This window comes from Arachis ipaensis, chromosome B8 (assembly GCF_059453495.1).
Source record: "Arachis ipaensis isolate K30076 ecotype BB chromosome B8, ASM5945349v1, whole genome shotgun sequence".
In the NCBI taxonomy this organism is placed as follows: Eukaryota; Viridiplantae; Streptophyta; class Magnoliopsida; order Fabales; family Fabaceae; genus Arachis; species Arachis ipaensis.
Window position 1 is genome coordinate 80,763,366 of NC_142443.1, and position 6,402 is coordinate 80,769,767.

Below are 6,402 nucleotides of genomic sequence, written 5' to 3' on the forward strand. Positions count from 1 at the left end.
AGCTTCTGCCAATTTACCTTCTGTCCATTTACATTCTCTGCAATTTACTTTCTGCTGCTTCAATTTCATTTCATTCACCATTGTTCGCTTGACTAAACTGACCACTCACTAAATTTGCATGATCCATCAATCCCTGTGGGATCGAACTCACTCTTGTGAGTTATTACTACTTGATGCGACCTGGTACACTTGCCGGTAAGTTTGTGTGGAAACCTAATTTTCACCCATCAAGTTTTTGTCGCCGTTGCCGGGGATTGATATAGATCGACAATTATTAAGTGGGTAAGAGGTCTAGATTAAGCATTTTCTTTGTTTTTGTTCTTTTAATTCTCTATTTTAAGCGGATAACAAGGTGTTTGAGTTATTGCCTCACTAAGAAATTCTTCTCTGTGTCATGACTTTCAATTTTCATTGGTGATGTGTTTTACAAAATTCAAATGGAGTTCAACTCATCTTGTGATCAAACAAATTTTATGGGATATTACCCACCATCACCAATTTCTAATGGTGGCTGGGAATATCACCAAGAAATTACAAATTTTGAGCACTCCAATCAATGGAGATATGCTTGAGAGCCACAAGATGAGCAAGAGAATCATATGGGATATTGCTCACCACCACAAAATGATTCAAGTCATTATCCTAATGGTGGATGGAAATATCACCAAGAAATTACATATTCTGAGCAACCCAACCAATGGAGATATGCTCCAGAACCACAACTTGATCAATTAGATCATAAAAAATATTGCCCACTACCACAAGATGATTTAGGTCATTATCCTCATGGTGACTGGGAATATCAACAAAAAATGAGGGAGTATGAACAATCAAGTGAAATGAAATATTTTCCAGAACCACAAAGTAACTCATACTGTTATGACACTGACATAAATAATGGCTGGGAAGGGAATTGCAGTGATTCACATTATAATCATTCAAAGACATTATCACTTGATTATGCTGTCAGTACATACATGGAAGATTATTCTTCTATGCCACAAGATAATCCACACTGTGATGAATTCAACAATCACTCAAGTTGTGCTTGGGAGAATCAAAATCAGAGAGCACCCAATGTGTCATACTCCATTAATCAAGAGCCATCATCACTTGAGCAAACTTTCACTTCATTTATGCTAAATTGTCCAACCTCACCTCCTAGTTTTCCACTTGAAAATTTTTCATCACTTGATTTTGCTTCAACACAAAGCCTCCCTCAAGATCCATACAACTCATCTAACCAACCACAAGATTCATTTCACTACATAGAAGACTCATTTCAACATTCACAAAATTCATTCCACAACTCACAAGATTCATTCCATAACACTCAAAACAACCTCACCACAATACATCCATATCCAGAAAATTTCTCTTAACCTTCATCTTTTGAGCTAGTAGCTGAGGAGTCCCTTCAAAAGTCCAGAGAATTATTTAAAAAGCAAGAACAATTCTGGAGAGAACAATAAATCCTTCTTCAAAGGATGGATGAGCATTTGGAGAAAATAAGGAAACACTCAGAACTGCTGAGCAAGGAAGATGAAGACCAATTGGTGGATGTGAAGGAGGAAGTGGAAGAGCAAGAAGAAGAGCCACCTGTGTCAAGCAAAATTTCAATGAAGAATAAGGAGGTAGAGGCATTTGAACCTGAAAATACATATCTACAGAAGCCACTTGAGATGACAATAGAACATGAAAACTCACAACCCTCAACACTTGAATCTGTGATTGAAAAATATAAAGAAGAGATGAACAAAGCTTGGGAAAATCAAGAAACCTCTTCTATAGAAGTGCTGTTAAATCAGATGTTGAGTACAAGTGAGGAAGACAATCAAGGAAATCCAAACTCATGTGAAGCAGAAAGTTGCATAGAAGAAGGGCTCATTGAACCACCAATTCAAAAGGCTTTTGATGAAGATAATGCTCCAACCATCACACAACCACCAAGTATTGATATCCAAGAAGTGAAGGCAACTAACAAGAGCACCAATCCTACCCCTGATCCAACAAGCAAGCTCAATCAAGCCATTAACAAAAGGAAGCTTGCTGAGGAGAGACCAAGACAGGGGGCAATAGCTGAATCTTCTCCCCCCTTGAGGTCATTCCTCTTAACAAACTGGAAGAAGAGGAAGAAAGTGAAGAACAACATGTCAAGCTAATGACACTAAAAGAGCGCTTGTTGGGAGGTAACCCAACCTTAGGTAACATTTCATTCCTTTGCTTTGTTTATTTTCTCTGTCTGTTTTGTTTAAATTTCAATAAATTGGTATATGATTACATTCTAAGTTTGGTGTTCCCTGCAACAATTTGTTTTCAATCTTCCTAGATGATTGCATCAAATCAAAAATGAAAGTGTCACACTAGGATTCTAAGTTTGGTGTGCCACTTATTTTCTATGCAATTTATTCAGCAACACCACTTGTCTGCATAATCATAATGCCTCTGCAGTTTTGTCTTTCTTTTGGTTTGACTGTTTTATTTTCCTCTTTATTTTAGTCATTTCTTTTTTTTAATATTGTCTTTTATTTTGCTCCCTAACTGTTTTTGTTAAATACCTTACCAAGAAATCCTTATTAATGACAAATTCTTCCCTTGGTAATTGTATTTAACATATAATAGTTGCCTTTGTTTTAGTTCAAATAAATTGACATAGGATTGCATACTAAGTTTGGTGTTGCTATGCAACAAAAATTTGCTTCCGATCTTTACTGGATACTTGCATCAATTCCAAGTGAAAGTGTCACTAAGTTTGGTGTGCCACTCATTCCTTATGCAATGTATCATGCACACCCTCTTATTTTTGCAATCACAATATCTCTGTTTCTCTGTGCCTTCATTGTTATTATTCATCTTGCTTGCTTAAACACATGTACTGCTAACATTTTATGGTATAAGACACTCATGGTCCATTCTAGACCCCATCACCATTGTTCTAATTGTTGCTTGAGGATGAGCAAACACTCTAAGTTAGTATGGGAAGCGGAAAATAGGAGAAAAATGACAACAATAGTAAAGGTGAACTACAAGATGGTAAAGTTCTTTTTCCTCTACTTAAAAGAGCATGATTGTCTTTATCTTCCATGTATGCATGTGTGGTATGAATAAGCATAAGCTTGAATTTTGATTTGTAACATTTTGCTGTGACATCATGACTACCAACTTGAATTCTGTGAGTTTAAAAGTAATAAAGTATCATGATCATAAACAAACAAGAAATTAAAGAAGAACTTAGCATGTGCATACAAGTATTGGAAGGCTAGTATGATTAACTGTTGCTCAATTGCATTAGATTTTATTTAATTGAAGTTTTCATCTAGGACATTTTATGAAATTTTTGAAATCATGAAAACCTTGAAGAAGCAAAAGCAATTAAGGCAAGAAAAGAAAAAGGGAAAGAATGAGAAAGCTGAAGGCTCTGAGTACCAATGACAATTCAATTGTCAAGTACTTGTGGTGTTTATGTATCAGGCAAAAAGCTTGAAAACAAAATACTTAGAGTCAAGGCTAGGCTCAAGTGCAAAAGCACTCCCTCAAAACTCAAGGCTCTGAGCATCAATGATTAGAGAGTCAAGAAAAGAAACAAATGAGCTTAATGAAGTCCTCTAATTAAATGATTGTCGTGTTTATGTATCAAGTGGTAATACTTGAAAACAAAGCATTTAGAATCGTAGCTTTGTTATCAACTCATAGGGCAAAGCACCCAAAAGGAGAAGCTAAAAAGAAAATCAAAAGCTGGTTTCAAGGAAGAAATATAAGGAAAAAATTTCATAAAATGAGCTAGATAGAAGCATTAATCATTTACACTTCTTTTGTGAATGAAGCATGCATAGAATACTAGCCAACCATGAACATTAAATTGCTATTCTTCTCACCTTAGTTTGTCAGAATTTACTGCATGATTCTTTTCTTGCTTGGGGACAAGCAAGGTTTAAGTTTAGTGTTGTGATGACATGTCATCATGTCATGTTTTTCTATGCTTTCTCATACAAGAAATTGATGATTAGTGCTTAAATATTGTATGCTTTTGTGCTTAAATGGTATATTTCTTTGATCATTTGATTTTATAAACTTTGTAGGAAATAAGAAGAAAAAGAAGCAAAAAAAGCACAAAATGAGCTAAAAAGAAGAAAAGAAGAATTTTGGGGCACATTTTAGAGATCAGACACACTTTGGAGCCTTAGGCCACACTTTTAAAAGCGTGGCCCATGACTAAATCAAGGAAGCGTGAAAATCAGCGCTCATTTGCCAAGTGAGCGCCACGCTCACTAATTGAGTGTTTTCGTGAATTATCAGCTTGGAAGCAAGCTTTTTGCTGTCCGAGCGCTCACTAAGTTAACCTGGCATTCACTAAGTTAGCTTGGCGATGGCAGCACGACCATGCCTTCTTCAAAGGACCATAACATGAGCTACAGATGTCCAATTGATACGCTTTCAATTGCATTGGAAAGCTGACATTCAGAGCTTTCCAACGATATATAACAATCTATACTTGGAATGAAATTGAAGAACAAGTGATAGGCATCTTTAAAGCCCAAAAACAAAAAAAAAACACTCAGCAGCACATATGGAATCCTCATTTCCAAAGTGAGCGCTACACTCACTAAAGCAGCATTTTCAGGCATGTCAAATTAGAGGCAAGGATTTTAGCTTTTGGGCAGCGCTCAATAATGCAACATAGCACTCATTAAGCGAGCGCTAGTTAAGGAAATGTGGAACGAGAGGAGCACACGAATGGTTAATGAACATTGCACTCATTTTTGGAACGGAACATTCTCCTGAAAGTGCAATTTTGACACAATTAATCTGATTCAAAGCCCATTGAAGCCCCAAAGCAAGCGAAGCCTAATTGACATCACTCAAAGGCACAAGAGATAGTTAGATTAGGAATTTCATTTAAATTGTTATTTGTTTTTAATTTTAATTTCAATTTCATTTTGTAGAGCCTATATAAAGGCATCAATTTCATTTCAGTAGAGAGAGCTCAGTTAGGCTGCTAGGCAGCAGTAGGAGTAGGAGTAGGATTAGAATAGAAGACTCTCTTTGATACATTTTTCTTTTCTGCATTTTCTACATTTCAGTTATATTGAATTCAGTTTATATTTTTGCAATCCTCTGCTACAATTTCCTCTTCTGCAAATTTTACATTTCTTTCATGTTCATCAGTCTGATTTAATTTTCCTGTAATTTACATTCTCTGCAATTGTTCTGAGAGCTATGTTCTAGTGAATTTTTTTCCTTTCTGTTAATTGTTCTTAGTTCTGATTTTCTATTTCATTTAATTTCCCAGCACCCAATTTCCTTTATATTTGTTGCAATTTATATTTCTTACTCTTTAAGCTTCTGCCAATTTACCTTCTGTCCATTTACATTCTTTGTAATTTACTTTCTACTGCTTCAATTTCGTTTCATTCACCACTGTCCGCTTGACTAAACTGACCACTCACTAAAGTTGCTTGATCCATCAATCCCTGTGGGATCGACCTCACTCTTGTGAGTTATTACTACTTGCTGCGACCCCGTACACTTGCCGGTGAGTTTGTGTGGAAATCTAATTTTCACCCATCACTGGGCATGGCATGCCAGTATTGTTTTCCAGAGGAGAAGGATGAAGTGCTTACAGGGAAATGCAATGCCATCATACAAAAGAAGCTTTTCCAAAAGATGAAAGATCATGGGAGCTTCCAAATCCCCTGCATCATAAGGGATATAAGCATTGAGAAGGCCTTGTGTGATCTGGGAGCTAGCATCAATCTTATGTCCTTGGCCATGATGAAAAGAATGAGAATTGAAGAGGCCAAACCAACAAGAATGGCTCTTCAATTAGCTGACAGAACATTCAAATTTTCTCATGTGGTGGCGGAAGACTTGTTGGTGAAAGTAGGAGAATTCATATTCCCAGCAGACTTTGTTGTGCTTGAATTGGAGGAAGACTCGAATACATCAATCATACTAGGAAGACCATTCTTAGATACAGCCGGGGCCATAATTGATGTACAAAAGGGAGAGCTAGTACTGAGATTGCATGAAGAGAAGATGGTATTCAATGTTTTCAAAACAATGAGCTACCGAAAGGAGTCTATCAGTGAATTCATGATGGTGGACACAATAGAGAAGCTAGTTCAAGGAGTCCTAGAAGAGGAGCAATGTGAAAAAGTAATGGAGCAAGATCAACAAGCATCAGGTGGTGAATTACCACAAGAAATCATAGAAGGCTCAATCATGCTAGACAAGACAAGCAAAAAGGAAGTAGAAGCACCAAAGTTGGAGTTGAAGACCCTACCTCCAAGCTTGAAGTATGCCTACTCGGGTGACAACAACACATACCCAGTCATTATTAATTCAAGCTTGAGTGAGGAACAAGAAGAGGAGCTTATCAATGTGCTGAGACAACATAAGGAT